Genomic DNA, 22,588 nt, shown 5'->3' with positions numbered 1-22,588 from the left:
TCTGCTGCGGTTACTTATGACTCGGGAGAGAGTATCGGGTGCTACTTTTGATGAGGTAGTTGACATTGCTCGACAGATAGAGATGGTCCTTAGTTAGAAACGTGGAGAGAGTGTGGCCAAGAGGCCACGTGGACCAGGTGATTTCAGCGGTGTTCCTTCAAAGGGTCAGTTTTACCGCAGTAGGGGTCGTCCTTACAGACACGCTCAGACGGGTTGTCTAGTTCACCATGGTGCATCATCCGACCAGGGTTTATATAGTTCTCATCAGGGCTAGTCATCTCTCAGTGCCCTCCCAGCCCAAAGTTCGTCCCGTTCCCTTTTAGTTCAGGGTTCATTTGCACTGGGTGTTTCTAGCAGTTATTCTAGTTCTCGGGGTCCGATTCAGTCCGCACCACCAGTACCGCGGAGCTGCTTTGAGTGCGAGGAATTTGGGCATATGTGGAGACAGTGTCCTCATCGCTCGGGAGGTCCAGTGCATCAAAGGAGTGAGACTATGACTTCAACACCAGTTGCTTCACCACCCGCCCAGCCAGCACGGGGTTGGGGTCAGTTAGCTAGGAGTCGTCCAAGAGGGGGAGGCCGATCAGGTGGCGGTCAGGCCCGATTCTATGCTTTTCCTGCCAGGCGAGATGTCGTTGCCTCAGATGCAGTGATCACATGTATTGTCTCAGTGTGCCACATGGAAGCTTCTATATTATTTGACCCTGGTTCTACTTATTCGTATGTATCATCGTACTTTACTCATTATATGGATACGCCCCGTGAGTCCTTAGTTTCACTTGTTCGTGTATCTACGTTGGTGGGCGATACTATTACTGTAGACCATGTGTATCGGTCATGTGTGGTAACTATTGGGGGACTGGAGACTAGAGTTGATCTCTTATTGCTTAGTATGGTTGATTTCGATGTAATCCTGGGTATGGATTGGTTGTCCCCATGTCATGCTATTCTGGACTGTCACGCAAAAACCGTGACGTTGGCAATGCTGGGGTTGCCAAAGGTCGAATGGAGAGGGTCTCTAGATTATGTTCCCAGCAGGGTAATTTCTTATTTGAAGGCCCAACGTATGGTGGGGAAGGGGTGTTTGTCATATTTGACTTTTGTGAGAGATGTTGATGTAGATACTCCTACTATTGATTCAATACTGCTAGTGAGAGACTTTCCGGATGTATTTCATGCAGACCTGCCGGGTATGCCGCCCGACAGGGATATTGATTTCGGTATTGACTTGGTGCAGGGCACTCAGCCCATTTCCATTTGTCCGTATCGTATGGCACCGGCTGAGTTGAAAGAATTGAAAGAGCAACTTCAGGAACTCCTTGAAAATGGGTTTATTAAGCCTAGTGTGTCACCTTGGGGTGCACCGGTTCTGTTTGTGAGAAAGAAAGATGGTACCATGCGGATGTGCATCGATTACAGGCAGTTGAACAAAGTTACAATTAAGAATAAATATCCCTTACCGCGTATTGATGACTTATTTGACCATCTTCAGGGAGCGAGGGTGTTCTCCAAAATTGATTTGAGATCGGGGTATCACCAGTTGAAAATTTGGGATTCAGATATTCTAAAGGCGGCATTTAGGACTCGTTATGGTCACTACGAATTTCTTGTGATGTCATTTGGGCTAACCAATGTCCCAGCAACATTTATGCACTTGATGAATAGCGTATTCCAGCTGTATCTTGACTCATTTGTCGTGGTATTTATTGATGATATCCTGGTGTACTGATATAGTCAGGAGGAACATGCACAACATTTGAGTATTGTACTACAGAGGTTGAGGAAAGAGAAACTTTATGCCAAATTCTCTAAGTGTGAGTTCTGGCTTAGTTCGGTGGCATTCTTGGGATACATAGTGTCCATTGAAAGGATTAAGGTGGATCCGAAGAAAATAGAGGCAGTTCAGAGTTGGCACAGACCGTCTTCAGTTACTGAGATTCGGAGTTTTCTCGGCTTAGCTGGTTATTATCGTCGCTTCGTGGAGGGTTTCTCGTCTATTGCATCGCCTATGACTAAATTGACCCAGAAAGGTGCTCCGTTCAGGTGGTCGAATGAATGTGAAGAGAGCTTTTAGAAGCTCAAGACAGCTTTGACTACAGCTCCAGTATTAGTGTTGCCTACAGGTTCAGGGTCTTATATTGTGTATTATGACGTGTCGCGTATTGGTCTCGGCCCAGTACTGATGCAAGACGGTAGGGTGATTGCCTATGCGTCCAGACAGTTAAAGGTACATGAGAAGAATTATCTGGTCCACGACCTTGAGTTAGCATCTATTGTTCATGCCTTGAAAATTTGGCGGCATTACTTGTGCGGTGTCCATTATGAGGTTTATACCGATCACCGAAGTCTACAACATCTGTTTAAACATATCACCATTCTCTATCATCCCGGAAAGGCCAATGTGGTGGCCGATGCCTTGAGTCGTAAGGCGGAGAGTTTGGGCAGCTTAGTATACTTACCGGTAACAAAGAGGCCTTTAGCCTTGGATGTTCAGGCCTTGGCCAACCAGTTTGTTAGATTGGATGTTTATGAACTGAAACGAGTTTTGGCTTGTGTGGTTTCTCGGTCTTCTTTATATGATCGCATCAGAGAGCAACAGTATGATGATCCCCATCTGCTTGTCCTTAAGGTCACGGTTCAACACGGTGATGAAAGTCACTATTGGAGATGACGATGTATTACGGATGCAGGGCAGGCTATGTGTACCTAATGTAGATGGTTTGCATGAGTTGATTCTCCAGGAAGCTCACAGTTCGCGGTAATCTATTCATCCAGGTGCCGGGAAGATGTATCAGGATTTGAGGCAACACTATTGGTAAAGGCGAATGAAGAAGCATATAGTTGGGTTTGTAGCTCGGTGTTTAAATTGTCAACAGGTGAAATACGGGCATCAGAGACCAGGCGGATTGTTTCAGAAACTTGAAATTCCGGAGAGGAAGTGGGTCCATATTACCATGGACTTCGTAGTTAAGCTCCCACAGACTTTGAGAAAGTTTGATGCTGTTTGGGTGATTGTAGATCGATTGACCAAGTCCGCACATTTCATTCCAGTTAGTACTACTTATTCTTCGGAGCGGTTGGCTGAGCTTTATATCCGCGATATTGTTCGCCTACACGGGGTGCCCGTGTCCATCATTTAGGTCTGGGGCACGCAGTTTACATCACAGTTTTGGAGAGCAGTGCAGCGAGAATTAGGCACACAGGTTTAGTTGAGTACAACATTTCTCCCTTAGGCGGACGGACAGTCCGAGCGCACTATTCAGATATTGGAGGATATGCTACGCGCTTGTGTCATTGATTTTGGGGGTTCTTGGGATCAATTTCTGCCACTGGCAGAGTTTGCTTACAATAACAGCTATCAATCGAGCATTCAAACGGCTCCGTATGAGGATTTATATAGGAGACGGTGTCGGTCTCCGGTGGGTTGGCTTGAGCCGCGTGAGGCTAGGCTATTGGGTACTGATTTGGTTCAGGATGCTTTGGAGAAGGTTAAATTGATTCGGGAGTGGCTTCGCATGGCATAGTCCAGATAGAAGAATTATGCCGACCAGAAGGTCCGTGATGTTGCTTACATGGTTGGGGAGAAGGTTCTGCTCAAGATTTTGCCCATGAAGGGTGTGTTGAGGTTCGGGAAGAAGGGAAAGTTGAGCCTTCGGTATATTGGGCCTTTTGAGATACTTAAGAAAATTGGAGAAGTGGGTTATGAACTTACTTTGCCACCTAGTCTATCAGGTGTTCATCCAGTGTTTTATGTATCCATGCTCCGAAAGTATGTCGGGGATCCATCTCATACTTTGGATTTCAGTACAGTGTAGCTGAACGATAATTTGACTTATGATGTGGAGCTGGGGGCTATTTTAGACTGGCAGGTTCGAAAGTTGATATCAAAGAACAAATCTTCAGTGAAAGTGTACGGGAGAGGCCAGCCAGTCAGAGAAGATACTTGGGAGACTAAGCGGGAGATACATAGAAAATATTCACACCTATTTGAGACTCCAGGTATAATTCTAAACCCGTTCGAGGACGAACATTTGTTTAAGAGGGGGAGAATAAAATGACCCGACATGTCATTTTGAGTATTACAACCCCGTTCCCCCATTTACTGCTCAATTTATGCTTTACATTTGTTATGTGAGTTATCCGAGGTAATTGATTCGAGTCCGGTGAGGTTTTGGAATGATTTGGAACACCTAGTTCCAAGGTTTAAAATTTAAGTTGAAAAGGTTGACCAGATGTTGACTTATGTGTAACGACTCTGGAGAATTTTTGCTAAGAAAATTATGATTTTGTGGTGCCGAGGTAGATCAATTAGTATAAAAGTAATAGAAATTTCTCGCGGCGAGTGCACTGGGGAGTAAAGAAAAATTTTTAGCAGAAGAAAATATTTTTGCGGCCCACTATGCGGTTGCAGAATCACTCTGCGGACCGCATAATGGCAGCAAAGTGAGGCAGGAAAGGGGCAGCTTTGGATGCCATTCTGCGGTCGACTATGCGACTGCATAACTGTTCTGCGGTTCATTATGTGATCGCAGAACAAGTCTGCGGGACGAATAGTGACCGCAAACCCAGGCAGTCAACTTCAGTTTTTGGGCACCAATTTTGGCAGCCGCATATCAATTCTGCGATCGCATATGCGACCGCAGAGTGTGTTTCAGAGCTTCATTTTTCTGATTTTATAAACCCGACCCCATTCTTATAAAACACTATTGGGGGTCATTTGGAAGGGTTTCATATGATATTTTAGAGAGTGGTGAGAGCATCGTAGAGAGAGAAAATGATGACTTAGTCAATTGCTCATCAATTCTTGTTGAAGACTTGAATATTTCACAAGGATCTTGCTAGGGCTTCAAAGAGGTAAGAATTTCTTTCCCCCAATTCTTCAATTTCGATTTTTGGGGTAAAATTATGGGAGATTAAGAGGATGATTCTTGGGTGTAAGAGTATCATATACATACACATACCAATAAGGTTTGTAGAAAGATTGTTGAGTTCAAATGGGTAAAGATTGGGTTGAAAATGGTAGAAATTTTCAAAGATTTTAATTGAAGATTTGAGGGTCGAGTTGATGTCAGAATTTAGTGAAATTTGTATGGTTGGACTCGTGGTTGGATGTGCGTTCATATTTTATAACTTTTGTCGGGTTCCGAGACGTGGGGCCCACGGGCGATTTTTGAGTTAAATTTTGGATTTTATTGAAAAATTTATCTTTCCTTATGGAATTAATTACAATAATTGGTATTGACTGAATCGAATTAATTGTGGCTAGATACGAGGCTTTCGGAGACCAATTCTCGTGGGATGGGCATAACGGAATAAAGAATTACACGATTTGAGGTAAGTAACAGTTCTAAATTTGGTCCTGAGGGTATGAAACCTCGGATTATGTGTCATGTGATTGGTTTTGAGGTAACACACATGCTAGGTGACGGGCGTGTGGGCATGCACCGTAGGAATTATGACTTGGTTAAATTCCATGGAACTATATAGTTGAATAATTTGTTGATATCCGTACATTCTCTACGTGTTAGAGAAAAATTGAGCTGGGACTCGTATTAAAAATCATGCTTAGACATATATTGTTATTATTGGTACCCACTGGGGTCATTTCTGTGGTTGAATTATATCTTTAAATTGTAATTTCTCACTCAGTCATGTTCATTGATTTCATATCATATCCCAGTCTCTGTTGCAATTTATTGATGCATCATATTATCATTTTGGGGCTGATTTTCATGACATCTTGAGCCCGAGAGACTGGAGAGGTTGATGAATGAGTGAGGCCGAGGGTCTAATTGTGAGGATATTTATGGGATCGGGTTGCATGCCGCAGCATGTTTTATTGTTATATGCCGTGATTGGCTTGATATAGCGCTTGGGCTGAAAGAGCCCCTCCGGAGTCTGTACACACCCCCAGTGAGCGCAAGTACCTACTGATTGCGAGTACCGAGTGCCGAATGCTGAGTGACTGTGAGGAAAGAGTGACTGTGAGAAAAGAGTGAATGGGAGGACTGAGTGACTGTTACTCTGAGAGGATGCATTGATTTCATTGTTGCTGCATTTCAGCTGTCATATATGACTGTTTTGGAAAAATTTCTAAAAGATATTTTTTTGTTGTTTCAGTCAGAGTTGATATAAATTATTGTGAAATTTTAAATATTGAACCCGAGAGCATGCCTACCCTTTTATGTTGGAAATTACTGTATTTGGACTTAGCTGTGAAGCTCGCCACTACTTTCAGTTCTTTATTTATTATTGTTACCTACTGAGTTGGTTGTACTCATACTACACCCTGCATTTCGTGTGCAGATCCAGGTGATCCCGAACACCACGGGTGTTGATTCTTTCGTACAGTTGATTTTCCGGAGATTACGAGGTAGCTGCCGTATTTCACAGACCTTTTCTCTCCTTCCCTATCTCCTTGTTTATTGTATCTGCTCTCAGACTATTATACACCGTGTTTTCAAGACTTGTAACGTATAGTGCTTATGTACTCAGTGACACCGGATTTTGGGAGTAAATTTATATTCAGTATTGGTAGAGTTTTCCCCTTAACTTAATTATTATGTTTTCAGTATTTAAAAGAAAATGTGGGTTATTGATGTTGTCGGCTTGCCTAGTATCGAGATAGGCGCCATCACGACGGGTGAGATTTTGGGTCGTGACATATAATTGTAATTTTAAGTGTTTTATTTATATCTTATTTAAAATGACACGTGTCATAGCCTTATTGGTGCGTGATATTACACATATTTTAGAAAACTGTTCAAGAAAAAAATGGTGTGTAATAGACACACTTTAGAAAGGTTGAGTGTGTAAAATAATTTTCGCCGTCAGAAAGTAGAAAATGTGTAACAAGGATTTGGTCCATAGTTCAGGTGACAATTTATGTATTTTGCCAAATTATATATTGCTTTAAAGGTATATACATCCACATACGTAGAAGTTTTCCCAAAGTTAACGGGGTGTGTTGACCTTCCTATGCATCACGTAATTTTGCCTTTGTATACTATACATCTGTTGGTTGCTTTTACTTACATTATCTTTACTATTTTATTGTTAATACTTCAGTATTTTCATCTTAGCTTTTTTTTTTTTTTTTTTTACTTTTGTATTTTTCAAAATTATTTTGAAGACGCTTTTCTTGAACCAAGGGTCTATCAGAAATAACCCCTTTATCTACACACAATAGTGGTAAGGTCTGCGTACACTCCACCCTCCCCAAACCCTACTTGATCACACTGAGTATGTTGTTATATTGTTAGCTATTTTTAGTTTAAGTAGTTGAATGTGCTATTTTTTAGGTTAATTCTTCATTTTTTTTCTTATAAGATAAAAGCCACGTTCGGTTTTTTGTATCTCTTGTTAGTACTTTTCTTTGATTTTCTACATCAACCTTCTGCCAACTAATTTAGCATTTTTATTATTTTTTTCAAGAAAATGTTTCTTTAAACAGCAAATAGATGAAAACCAAAACGTGTGAAAATACAGAAAGAATGTGACACACTTCTCTCCCATTGTTATATACCAAAGTAGTTAAGGGTAAGAGGAGTCATTGTAAGTAGTTAGTAAGGGGCATAATAGTCTTTATACTTGAAAAGTTAGTTGTAGTTAGTTGTGCGGCTGAAGGTAGTTAGGAGGTGGTTCAGAGATGTTAGAGAAATCTTAATAAAAGGAAAGCACCAACTGAATTGTGGGGATATTCTGAATAATAGACATTTTACTCTTCTTCTCAAACTCCTAAATTCTAGAACCTTCTCCTGTAAAGATTGTTCAGAAGCCATTCACTCTCTTGGTTTCTTAGATCTCTGCAGAATTGTGCTTAACTTCGATTAAGCACATAACATTGGTATCAGAGAAGCCGATTTTGGGAAAGCAATCATGCCGGAGATGACGACTAGAAACGGTGAAATGAGACGTGAACTGGAGGAGCTCCGTGAGCATATACGATCGATTGGGGAAAAACATGAGGAACAAGTTCGTACGATGGGAGAAAAGCAAGAGGAAGCGATGGGGAAAATTAGTCAATTGATCGCAGCAATGGCGACCAATCCTGCTATAGCGACCAGAGCTGCAAGGAAAAATGGAGGCAATCATGGGTATGCCAACAATGAGGGCCACAATCACAATAAAATTGTGGGAATAAGGTATTGCCGAGTCGAATTTCTAAAATTTAGGGGTGATGACTTGAATGAATGGGTTTATCGATGCGAACGATTTTTTGACGTTGAATAAATATCAGAGGCGTTAATGTACACAACTCAAATCTATAAAAGTTCTAACACACACTAAATATAGAATTTAATATTATTTTTTTATCTTGCCTTGAGTACATAAAAATTATACTTCTATTACAGATTTAGACCCTTGTGATTGACTTTTGAGTTACTTCGCTATTTGTAAATAATTGCATATACAATTAGAGGAATATTAATAATTTTAATATTATTAGTTATTAATAATGGGTATAATTAAATACTAGTTAAGTCAAAACAAACAAAAAAAAAAAGAAAACAATAAAACAAAAAAAGAGTCACGTGACTAAAGCCCATAAAGTGGGTATTGGAAGGAAAAAGGCCTAATGCCTTAAACAAAACAGAATGCAAGTTCTGTTTATCACGCAGAGCAAAAGGCTTAAAGCCTTACACGAAACAGAGGCAGCCAAGAAATTACTCACCCACGAAAAATTCTAGGGTTCTTTACAAATCACTAATTCTTGAACTCGGGATATCAAATTCTCTATTGTCAATTATCCTACAATAGTAGTAGGTAAGAATTGAATAGTTAATTTCTTTCTTTCTTTGTATCAACAGTAAATTCCATGTTTAGGCGTGAAACTTTAAAATTAATTAAAATACACAGGTTATTGTAGAATCGATTGTTTGACGGGTATAAATTGGACTGGGGCCTACGTATTGGCTCGAGGAGTTTTGAGGTGAGTTGATATAACCCTTTACTAAAGTGGTTTAACTCACAAAAATACGCATACAAGGTGCTTGATGAATTGCTTAAAAGAGTTAATATGTACTTAACTAAAGCGAGTGAGTACCTATTAACTTAGAATTATTCTAGCGAAAGTTTAGATAATTTATTCTAATATATGTGCATAAATTTTCATATTTGTTTTGTGTTATTATTATATGCCATTTTCATGTTGAAAATTTATGAAGAAACAAGAATCTTTAGAAATACTTTTGAATGTTTATTTCATGCTTATGCCATGCTTTACATTTAATGATACTAGTATGAGTATGTATAGGATGTTCCAGAAAAGATTTAGACTTGAATGGACAAGAAAGTTGAGAAGTTGATTTAGATCCTAGCGAGGTCGCTTAGAATAATTTATTATTAAAGTATTTTTTTTGGGAGTATCCTCTATTCTGAGAAGGGGTCATCGTCCAGGCCGAGGGTCCTGATCAAGGCGTTGACTTCCTAAAACTACTTGTGCCAAAGTAGGGAGCACACGAGCCGGGGGTCTCGTTGCTGAGAATTTTCCTAGCCAGGCTAAGGTATCATACATGAGCATTGATAATCATGAAGCGAATGATACCTCGTGGATTAGGCGTATTGGATTAGGTTGGGATCGAACCAGTATCGATCACACGGTAACTAAGACAGAAATAAGTCAGGATAGTTGGAACTACCGAAGCATAAAGTGAAGTATTTTTTTTAGATAAGAAAGAAAAAGAAAATAATTTCTTTTAGAATATTCATAAACTACTGTTATGAAATTATTTTAAAATTGTTCTTAGAAGCTTATGTTTTTCATATCTTTAGAATCTTTGCTTGTAATGTATATTTTATTCAAGTTCCGTCCCCTGTCATTGAGACTCACTAAGTACAATGGATGGTATTGACGTTCTTATTTGGGAACCTACATTGGTCTGCGGTACAACGTAGGAACCAGTTTTGCAGACGAGCAGGCTACATGTTAGGACTTCCCTCTCTTCCAGTGCTATTGGTGAGATCCGCTTTTGTACATGGAGTATTCCTTTGAGTCATTTTTATTTAGTTAGTTTTTTGTTTACTTGGAGAACTAGCTAGGCAATCTCATGCCCTAAGCAGTGCATCAATTTATCAGTAGAGGCTTCATAGACACGGTCGGTAGGTTAAGATTCATGTGTTTTTGATAATAACTTTACAATATTTTAGTAATTACTACGAATAAATTTTTGGAGTCTATTTATTTTAGATATTTAAATTAATTAGAAGTATTTGATTAAAGTATTGCCTTGTTGCATATAAAGTTTGAGGTTATAATAGTTTTGATAAGCACAGATAGTTCGCTCGGTCAAATTTAGCGACCGGGTGCTAGTCACGGCTTATTCAGAACATGGGTCATGACAAACTTGGTATCAGAGCCTCAGGTTTATGGAGTCATAGGGGTATATAAAGCCGTGTTAGTAGAGTCTTGTTTATGGGTTTGAAGCACGCCATACTCATAAACAGGTGGCTATAAGCATTTAGAAAAAGTCTCATTTTTTTTCATACTTTAGATCGTGCAGTAGAGCCTACCTCTAAGAAATTACAAATGTATTCGTTTCTCCAAAACTTGCAGAAATGGCTCGTACTCGCAACTCTGACACCGACACTCAGGATGCTGCTCAAGAAACTATTGCTACTATTATGGTTCAAGGTAGAACTAAGAAGGTCTCAACTTAGAAAAGGAAGGGTAAATCCACAAAGAGGGTTCAAGTACCCCAGGTTGAATATGAAGAAGGGGTGGAGCATGATGAACAAGTACCTCAGGATCCAGTGCCACCTCCAAAAGCAATTCTGACTCAGACAACTATATCTCCAGAGGTGGGTAAGATGTTTAATGATGTCAACAGTGCTATGGAGATGTTTAAAGCCTTCATGGCCAAACGGAATGAGAGAAGAGCTGAGATTCCACCTCAATCAAATAGACAGAATAATTCTGAGTCCTCAAGAGTGAATGAATTTTTGAAGTTGAGTCCTCCATTGTTCTGTGGTACTATAGTTGATGAATATCCAATGTTGTGGCTTGAGGGTGTCAAGAAAGCCCTCCGAGTGATGAAGGCATTTGATGATGAAGATGTGGAGTTGGCTGCCTACCAGCTTAGAGATATGACTGGTGCTTGGTTTGAGATGTGGGAAAAAAAAAGAGATGAAGAAGATGGTCCGCCTACTTGGAAAGAATTTGAAGAGGCCTTCATGGCTAATTTCATACTAGAAGAGGATATGGAAGCTAAGGCTACAAAGTTCGAGCAACTCAAGCAAGGGAATAAAAGTGTGCAAGAGTACTACATGGAATTCATAAGTTTGGCTAAGCATGCTCCTTACATGGTTAAGACAGAAAAAGCAAGGATCCGCAAGTTTGTTGGCGGTTTGGCTTACCACATTAAGGATACGACATCAGTTGCTGCAGTAGGAATGACAACTTTCTCCTCTGCTATGGGTTTCACCAAGCACTTAGAAAAAGACAGACAACAAAGGAGAGAAGAAAAAGAGTATAACAAGAAAGCCCGGACAGCGGGCGGGTTTAGTGGTATATCCAGCGGAGTAGGAAGGGGTTCCTTCAATAAGGGGTCATTAGCACCAGCTCAGTCCAGTCATCAGTCAGGTGGTGTGTCTTCCTCCAGACGTATTTAGAGTTATGGAAACTAGTCTCGCCAGAATCAGAATTTTAGGACACCATCCTTATATTGCTAGAGCCATATTGAGCAACATTCACAACAACAAGGTCTTTGTGGTACATGTAAGCGGCAACATTCAGGTCAGTGCAAGCTCGAGTTCCACGGATTCTATCATTGTAGAGACAGTGGTCATATAAAGGCACACTGCCCAAAGTTGCGACAAAATTCTAGTGGGGGATCAACTCGTCCTTCTAGTTTCTCAGCTACTACACTTACACTACCTCAGGCTCGTGATTCTCATAATTAGGCCGGGCATGGAGCAGGCAGAGGTGCAGATCGAGTTACTCAGGGAGGGGGACAACCCCGTTTGTTTGCTACACTTGATCATCAGAGTGAAGAGGCATCTGCAGAAGTTATTACAGGTATACTTCCAGTTTGCTCACATAATGCTTATGCCATAGTTGATCCAGGTTTAACGTTTTCGTACGTGACTCCATACTTTGCAATTAACCTCGGGCTAGAACCTGAATAACTTAGTGAGCCATTTCTAGTATCTACTCTAGTTGGCGAGTTAGTGGAAGCAATAAGAGTCTATAGAGGTTGTATAGTTTCAGTCCAATGTCGCAACACCGAGGCCGATCTCATAGAGTTAGAAATGGTGGATTTTATGTGATCATGGGTATGGATTGGTTGTCTTCCTTCTATATCATGTTAGATTATCGTGCCAAGATAGTCAGGTTCCAATTTCCAAATGAAGAAGTCCTAAAGTGGAAGGGTAGGGTAGTTCATCATCGCTTGTAGGTAAGTTTATTTCTGACCTCAAGGCACAACGAATGATCAGTAAGGGGTGTCTCGCCTATTTGGCTCACATCATTAATCCAGAATCAGAACCACCAGCTCTTCAGTCTGTGCTAGTTGTTAGAGAATTTCCAGAAGTTTTCCCAGATGACCTTCCCAAACTTCTTCCTGAAAGAATCATAGACTTTGGCATCGATCTCATGCTAGACACTCAGCCCATATCTATACCTCCTTATAGGATGGCTCCAGAAGAACTTAATGAGTTGAGAGAATGATTGAAAGAACTTCTTGACAAGGGCTTTATCAGGCTGAGTGTTTCACTGTGGGGTGCCCCCGTCCTGTTTGTCAAGAAGAAAGATGGGTCTCTCAGAATGTGCGTTGACTATCGGCAGTTGAATAAAGTTACCATTAAGAACAAGTACCCACTACCAAGAATTGAAGATTTATTTGATCAACTTTAGGGTGCAAAGTACTTTTTAAAGATAGACTTGAGATCGGGTCACTATCAGTTGAGAATTAGGGAAGAGGATATATCTAAAACAGCCTTTAGAACTCGCTACGGGCACTATGAATTTCTAGTAATATCCTTCAGGTGACAAATGCTCCAACTGTATTCATGGACCTCATGAATAGAGTTTTCAAGCCATTGCTTGATACCTTTATTATCGTGTTTATAGATGATATTCTGGTATACTCTAAAGGCAAGGAAGAGCATGCAGAGCACCTCAAGATAGCCTAGCAGACCTTGAAAGAGAATAAGCTTTATGCCAAGTTTTCAAAATGTGAGTTCTGGTTGTAGTCAGTGGCATTCTTAGGCCATGTGGTATCTAGTGAAGGCATAAAAGTACACCCTCAAAAAACAGAAGTAGTCAAGAACTGGCCAAGGCCGACAACGCCAACTGAAACTAGGAGTTTCTTGGGGTAAGCTGGCTACTGTAGAAGGTTTGTAGAGGGATGTTCCTCACTTGCAACTCCATTAACTAAGTTGACTCACAAAGCAGTTAAGTTCCAGTGGTAAGACGCTTGTGAGCAGAGTTTTCAATAGTTAAAGAAGAGGTTGACCACTGCACTTGTGTTAACCTTGCCGACAGGTTTGGGTCGGTTCGCAGTGTATTGTGATGCCTCCAGAGTTGGTCTTGGTTGTGTTCTTATGAAAGATGGAAAAGTTATTGCGTATGATTCTAGGCAGTTAAATAATCAAGAGAAGAACTACCCCACTCACGACTTGGAGCTTGCAACAGTCGTGTTTGCATTAAAGATATGGCGACACTACCTTTATGGCAAGAATTTTGAAGTGTTTACATATCACAAAAGCCTCAAGTACATATTCAAGCAGAACTAATTAAATTTGAGATAGAGAAGGTGGCTCGAGCTATTAAAGGATTATGACATCAATATCTTTTATCACCCGGGCAAAGCTAATGTGGTATCAGATGCATTTAGTAGGAAGTCAATGGGTGTCTTGGCCCATCTTGCAGTACAAAGGCGATCTTTGGGTTGAGAAATTCAAAAACTAGCAAATGATGGAATTAGATTGGATGAGACCGAAGAAGGAGGTATAACTGCTTATGCCTTAGCGCAATCCTCTCTTGTTGCGCATGTTAAAGCTAAGCAAGACGAAGATCCATACTTAGTGAAGTTAAAAGAAGGAGTCAGAAACAAAGAAATCACTACTTTCACTCTAGGACGTGATGGGGTTTTAAAGTTGAATGATCGATTATGTGTGCCTGATGTAGATGGTCTTAGGAAGGCCATAATGGAAGAAGCTCACAGCTCGAGGTACTCTATCCACCTAGGTGCTACCAAAATGTATCTGGACTTGAAAGAGTTGTATTGGTGAAAATACATGAAGAAGCAAGTAATAGATCATGTGGCCAAATGTTTGAATTGCCAACAAGTCAAAGCCAAGCATCAGAGGCCTGGTGGCCTAGCTTAGGATATAGTGATACCACAATGGAAATGGGAGATGATTAATATGGATTTCGTATTAGGTCTGCCTCGCACATACCGTAAGCATGATTCAATTTGGGTTATCTTAGACCGACTCACAAAGTCCGTTCATTTCCTACCAGTAAAGACAACAGATTTCGCAGAGCAGTATGTGCAGTTGTACATCAAAGAAATAGTCTGATTGTATAGTACTCCAATTTCAATTATATCTTACAGAGGCCCTCAGTTCACGGCGCATTTTTGACAAGCATTCTATAAAATATTAGGTACCAAGGTCAATTTGAGCACCACTTTCCATTCACAAACTGATGGTCAGGCAGAAATGACCATTAGGACTCTCGAAGATATGATGCATGCATGTGTTATAGATTTTGGAGGTAATTGGGATAATCACTTGCCACTTATAGAATTTGCTTACAATAACAGCTATTAGACCAACATTGGTATGGCTCCTTATGAAGCATTGTATGTGTTACGACCCAAATTGGAGGGCCACGACTGGCACCCAATGCCTACTCAACCGAGCACCATGTACCTTGTCCTTCTTTACTATAAGATTCGTCATGGATATGCCACATCTATATATATAATTAACAATATTAGAACTTAACTCGCATAACTAATTCAAAAAGATTTATATATATACATAGGGGCCGACAAGGCCGTTGACATGTCATACCTAAAACTATACAAAGGACACTATCTGCAAAACCTCTAAGAAAACATGACCATAATATATAAGTCGGGACAGGGTTCCCGACATCTTCATAAAATAAAATAACATATATAAAACGTGACTCGGCAATACTCCAGGAAGAAGTGGAGCTCACTAACCAAAAGCTGATATCCGGAGGTAGCCTATAGTGGATGGTCCTCAGCTCACCTATCTACACCTGCGTGGCATGAAACACAACACCCCAGGAAAAGGGACATCAGTACAAAGAATATTTCGAGTATGTAAGGCAGAAATGAAACGTAATAATAAGATACTATCTCAGGAGAGGGATAAAAGTCAACTTATAACCTCTGACTTGCCGCTGAGGGCCATAACATATAAAATAAGACCCATCTCGTATATATAAATAAAAATACAATATAATGGTTCTGATTACATCATTCTCGTGACGTTAACTGCCCAACTGATCAGTGGTAACTGCCTGACCGGCTGTAGCGCGGTGGTAAATACATGACTGCCCTACCGACGTAGCTCGGTGGTAAATGTGTAACTGCCCAACCTGCCGTAGCTCGGTGGTAAATGATGATGCATATAATACCATTATGAACATTAACATCTTTATCAAATACCTCAATAGGGAACTAGATACATACTTAGACATGCTTGAATATCATTTTATAGGAATAAGGTAGACCTTCTTAGTTACTAAGAGTAGAACCATTTATAAAATAACATTACGTTTACGTATCGTTACTTGGATCATGCTAAAAGAAAGAAGGATTAACCTTAACATACCTCAATATTTTATAGCTCGCCGTTGTTGAAATCCGCAGATAGATTGGAGTCTGCTCTTAGTTTTTGCGGATCACCCAAGAAAATACAATATCTCCCTTCATCAAAAGATGTTCCTTAAATTTGAAGTGATTGGAAGGAATTGGAATTAACTCCTATGTTTCCTTCCTTTAGATACTGCCACCGCCAACTATCCCTTCTCAAAGTCTCATTTTGATTCATGCCACCTATTTTAATGAATGTAAGAGTCACAATATTTCCAAGGCAAAAGCTGCCACGTGAGGTTATTTATCCAAGGATTTTTAATTATCTCCCACCAAACTTTATTAATTACCCAATTATCCACATAATTAAGAATTATCTCAAATTACTTAAAATACTACTCACTTTTAACATACTTTACATTCCTTACTATCATGGTCATGTGGTATCTTGTATGACACTAGTCCATAAATACCGGGTATTATAGCCCGAACCGTATTTTATCCCAAATTGACAACCCTCAACGAAACTCATTTTCTTTGATTCGTTTACCCTTTAACCTTCACGACACTTACTTATCGCCTGTTATAAACAGTATAAGTGCTTATAACCTCAAAAATAATCTCATCCCCGAGTCTACTTCGATTAACTTATGACGAAACTTTAACGTACGAAATTCGGGATGTAACAATATGGGCAAAGATGTAAGTCTCCAGTGGGTTGGTTTGAACCAGCATAGGTGTCTTTGATTGGTCCAGAGTTTGTTTGTGAGGCCTTAGAGAAAGTCCATCTAATCAGAGAAAAACTGAAAGTGGCTCAAAGTCGTCAAAAGTCTTATTCTGACAAGAGGCATCATGACTTAGAGTTCATGGTTGGTGATAAGGTGTTTTTGAAAGTTTCACCAATGAAAGGAGTTATGAGGTTCGGTAAGAAAGGAAAACTTAGTCCTAGGTTTATCGGGCTTTATGAGATTATAGAAAAGAAGGGGAAAGTGGCTTATGAACTAGCGTTGCCTGTTGAATTGTCCTTTGTTCATCCTGTCTTTCATCTGTCAATGCTTAGAAAGTATATACATGATGAGTCGCATATAATACCTATCGATACCATAGAAATTAAAGAAGTCTTGACTTATGAAGAGGCACCTATAGAAATTCTCGATAGGCAAATAAGAAAGCTGAGAACAAAAGATATAGCATCGTTAAAAGTTTTGTGGAGTAATCATGATTCAAAATAGGCTACGTGGGAGGTCATAGAAGATATGAAGAAGAAGAAGTATTCTTATTTATTTGAGGAACAAGGTATGTGAACCTAGGTTTGTCTTGACATTTATATTTCATTTATTAAATACAAGTTAGCATGTGTTTATGTCCTTGCTAGATTATACTTAGTTGTTGAAGTAATTTAGTTTCTGTCAGAGTATATTTAGTTATTAAATAACTTAGTGCCATGCCAAAGTACATTTAATTCATTAAAGTTATTTACTTTCTGCTGAAGTATTGTGCTTTAGAGTTTGGTTGGTTTATTGTGATACTTCCTTGCCTGAGTGTGAGTAATTAGTTTATGAGCTGTGTATGGTGCCTATGAATGGTCTGTTATGGTATATTTTGTAGTTTTTAGTGTAGTTGTGGTATTGGTGATAGGGATATTTTTTGGATAGTCCAATTTACAGGGGAGACTCTGCCAAAATGTTTGAAAATTTAGGGAGTTAGCCAAAATTTTGAGTCCCTTGGGAAAGTGAGTAATGCTAAGAAAACTTAAGAAGTTCAAGGACTTAAGGAATGATTGTTAGCTTAAGAATAAAGTCCTAGCAACATTCGAGGATGAATGTTTTTAAGGAGGAAAGATTGTAACACTCCTCAATTCTATAAAAGTTTTAACACACGCTAAATATAGAATTTAATTTTTTTTATCTTGCCTTGAGTGAATAAAAATTATACTTGTATTACGGATTTAAACCCTTGTGGTTGACTTTTGAGTTACTTCTCTATTTATAAATAATTGGATATACAATTAGGAGAATATTAGTAATTTTAATATTAATACTAGTTAAGTCAAAACAAAAAAAAGAAGAAGAAGAAAACAATAAAACAAAAAAGGAGTCTTGTGACTAAAGCCCATAAAGTGGGTATTGGAAGGAAAAAGGCCTAATGCCTTAAACAAAACAGAACGTAAGTTCCGTTTATCACGCAGAGCAAAAGGCTTAACGCCTTACACGAAACAGAGGCAACTACGAAATTACTCACGCACGGAAACTTCTAGGGTTCTTTACAAATTACTAATTCTTGAACTCAGGTATATCAAATTCCTTATTGTCAATTATCCTACAGTAGTAGTAGGTAAGAATTGAATAGTTAATTTCCTTCTTTCTATGTATCAACAGTAAATTTTATGTTTAGGTGTGAAACTTTAAAATTATTTAAAATGCACAGGTTGTTGTAGAATCGATTGTTTGACGGGTATATATAGGACTGAGGCCTACGTATTGGCTCGAGGAGTTTTGAGGTAAGTTGATATAACCCTTTACTAAAGTGGTTTAACTCACAAAAACACACATACAAGGTGCTTGATGAATTGCTTAAAGAGTTAATATGTACTTAATTGTAGCGAGTGAGTACCTATTAACTTAAAATTATTCTAGCTAAAGTTTAGATGATTTATTCTGATATATGTGCATAAATTTTAAGATTTATTTTTTGTGTTATTCTTATATGCCATTTTCATGTTAAAAATTCATGAAGAAGCAAGAATTTTTAGAAATACTTTTGAATGTTTATTTCATGCTTATGCCATGCTTTATATTTAAGGATATCAGTATGAGTACGTATAGGATGTTCCAGAAAAGATTTAGACTTGAATGGGCAAGAAAGTTGAGAAGTTGATTTAGATCCTAGCGAGGTCGCACAGAATAATTTATTATTAAAGTATTTTTTTTGGGAGTATCCTCTATTCTGAGAAGGAGTCATTGTCCAGGCCGAGGGTACTGATCAAGGCGTTGACTTCCTGAAACTACTTGTGCCAAAGTAGGGAGCACACGAGCCAATGGTCTTATTTCTGAAAATTTGCCTAGCCAGGCTAAGGTATCATACATGAGAGCTGAGAACCATGAAGCGGGTGGCACCTCGTGGATTGGGCCTATTTGATTAGGTTCGGATCGAACCCATGCCGATCATACAGTAAGACATAAATAAGTAAGGATAGTTGGAACTCCCGAAGAATAAAGTGAAGTATTTTTTTAGATAAGAAAGAAAAAGAAAATAATTTCTTTTAGAATACTCATACACTGTTGTTATTCAATTATTTTAAAATTGTTCTTAGAAGCGTTATGTTTTTCATGCCTTTAGAATCTTTGCTTATAATGTATATTTTATTAAAGTTCTGTCCCCTGTCGTTGAGACTCACTGAGTACAATGGATGGTATAAGAGCCATTTTTGTGTCAGCTTTGCCGATGGTGGGTCAGAGTTCAACTGAGTTTAGGTAAATCCTGGTTAGGTGGGGCAAACCTCAGTGCTGAGTCTAGGCGAAACCCATACGGTGGGGCAAACCTCAGCGAGGACGCTGAGTCTATAAGAGGGGGTGTATGTAACACCCCGGACTTTAGAGAGAGCCCCACATCGGCAAAACACAAGAGGGATGTTGGGTATATAAGTTAACAAGCCTTAGACCCCAGTGACATATTTTAAACTCGTGAGGGCCTAGGCCCAGAGCTGACAATATCACTAGCGGGCTGGGCTGTTACATTTAAGGTGACGTTAGCAGCAATTAATTTGGAAGGGAGAGCACTACAATGGCATAAATCATTGTTGAAGGCAAGGATGGACAGATTACCCAACTTGAACGATATGTTCGAGCCCTTCAACTAAAGTTTGCTGATAATCTGTATGATGATCCTATGGCTGAGTTAATTTCCTTAAAGCAAACTGGTTCTGTATAAGAATTTGTGGATAAATTTGTTGAAATGATTAATCATGTTGAATTGAGTGAGGAATATCCAATTAGGTTTTTAAAGGGATTGAGGCCTGATATTGAGGTTTAAGTGCGTATGCTTACACCTAGAAACCTCACGAGGGCTTAAAGTTTGGCTAGACTGGCTGAACTGTCTTTAAAGTTGCAAAGGGAACAAAATCAACTAATTTCAAGGAACACCAAACCTCTGCTTCTCAGTCCTAACTCTTCTTAGCAGTCAAGGAATTACTCTCAAAACTCGAGTAATAATAGTAGTAGAGGAGCATAAGGAAGCAAATTTATGACTAACTCAGGTCGACCTACAATGAAAACTTCAAGAAGATTGACCCCTGCAGAGATGGATGAGAATAGAGCACAATGGTTATGTTGTTGGTGTGATGAGAAATATATTCTTGGGCATAACTGTAAAAAAAGAAGCAACTATTCATTCTTAAAGTGGATGAAGATGTGGAGGAATGAGTTTGAAGAAAGCTTGGTTGAGCTAACTGAGGGTAATGAGTCTCCATTAAGTTCTCAAATGTCAGTGCATGCTCTTGATGGCACCACTAATTACAGGACCGTGAGGGTAAGAGGAGGAGTAAAAGGAAATGTGGTACATGTTTTGATCGACTCAGGGTCAACACACAACTTTATGGATCTGTATTTTGCTAAGAGATTGGGGTGCGGATTAGACTGAATCCCAACCTTCTCTGTAGCAGTAGCTAGTGGAAACAGGATTTACAGTTCACTAATGAGCAAAGATGTGGCCTGAAAAATGCAAGGTGTGGAGTTTAGGTCAGATATGTTGGTAATGCCTTTGGGGGGGGGGAGCTGATGTGGTTCTGGGCATTCAATGGCTCATTACCTTGGGTGACACAAGGTGGAATTTCAGACAACTAAAAATGGAATTTAGTATTGGAGGTAAGAAGGTTTCATTGAGAGGAAGCCAACCAGAAGAGTCTAGATTGATTGTGGAACAAAGAATGGGGAAATTATTGAATAAGTCTGGAAAATTAAGCATGATGCTTGTGGCTCACATACAAACCAATGAACAAGAGAGTCTGTTCCTTCTTTCTCAGCAGTTGGAGGTTTCTAATGACCTACAAAAGTTGTTAGATCAGTATTTAGACCTCTTTAAAACACCTACAAAATTGCCTCCACACAGAAGCCATGATCACATAATAGGGTTAAAGGAAGGAGTCTCTCCTATTAATGTACGACCCTACAAGTATCCAACTACACAAAAAGATGAGATTGAAAAGATGATCCAGGAAATGCTAGACTCTGGAGTAATCAGACCAAGTGTAAGTCCTTACTCCTCTCCTATAGTCATGGTTAAAAAGAAAGATGGTACTTGGAGACTTTGTATTGATTATAGATAATTAAATAACAATACTATCAAGGACAAATTTCCAATCCCTGTTATAGAGGAGCTGTTAGATGAACTAGGAGTTCCAAATACCTTTTTAAGATAGACTTAAGGTCTGGCTACCACCAAATTATAATGGATGATATAGATACTGACAAGATAGCCTTCAGGTCACACAATGTGCATTATGAATTTGTAGTTATGTCATTTGGTTTGACTAATATCCCCTCCACCTTTCAGAGTTTAATGAACACAGTTTTTTAGTCCTATTTGAGGAAATTTATCCTAGTGTTCTTTGATGATATATTAGTATACAACCCCTCTTGGTCAGATCACCTAGTGCATTTGGAGCAGGCATTCAAACTCTTACAAGACAATTGCTTATTTGTTAAATTAAGCAAATGTCAGTTTGGTCAAACATAGGTAGATTACCCGGGGCATGTGATTACTCAAGAAGGGGTAACTGCTGATTCTGGTAAAGTCAAAGTTATGTTAGACTGGCCTACTCCTCCATAAGCCAAAGAATTGAGAGGATTCCTGGGCTTAACAGGTTATTATAAGAGGTTCGTTAGGGGGAATGGAGTAATAACCAGACCACTAACTGAATCGCTCAAGAAAGATAAATTTTTAGGACTGAGTCAGCTACTTCATTTGAACAATTGAAGGCATCAATTACTACCACCCTTGTGTTAGTACTTCCTGATTTTGGTGCAGAGTTATTCATTTAGACTGATGCTTCTGGAGTGGGTTTTGGAGCAGTGCTGATGCAAAAGGGTCATCCCTTAGCCTACATGATCAAGGTTTTGAGAAGTAAACACCAATTATTATCAGTATATGAGAGGGAGATGATGGCTATAGTGACAGCTATCCAGAAATGGAGACCTTACTTGATTGGAAAACACTTTACTGTGAGAACTAATCATCAGAGTCTCAAATACCTCTTAGAGCAGAGAATTTCTACACCTAGTCAGCAGAAATGGTTAGCCAAATTGATGGGGTACGACTACACTATTATATACAAAAAGGGATAAGAAAATCAGGTGGCAGATGTTCTATTTAGATTACTTGAAAGCCAACCATAACTGCAAACATTGTCATATGTGTACTCTGACTTCTAAGATAAAATAAAGGAGTCTTATGTCAATGATCATCATTTGCAAAAGCTGATTAACCAACTGACTCAAGACCCTTTATCTAAACCTGCCTATATGCTGAAGGATGGAGTTCTATATATGAATGAAAGGATAATAGTGGGTGCTGATAAAGAGTTAAAGGAGCAGATAATGTACTTTTTACATGACAACGCAATTGGAGGTCACTCAGGCATGATAGAAACCTTTTAGAGGATCCATCAACTATATTATTGGAGGAAGCTGAAGTTTTATGTTTATGAACATATTAAAAGATGTGAAACCTATCAAAGGTGTAAAGGAGAAAACGTGAGCAGCCCAGTACTGCTTCAACCATTGCCCATTCCAGAAAGA

Source organism: Nicotiana tomentosiformis, chromosome 5 (assembly GCF_000390325.3).
Source record: "Nicotiana tomentosiformis chromosome 5, ASM39032v3, whole genome shotgun sequence".
Taxonomy (NCBI): Eukaryota; Viridiplantae; Streptophyta; class Magnoliopsida; order Solanales; family Solanaceae; genus Nicotiana; species Nicotiana tomentosiformis.
Note: the sequence above shows the minus strand (reverse complement) of the source record.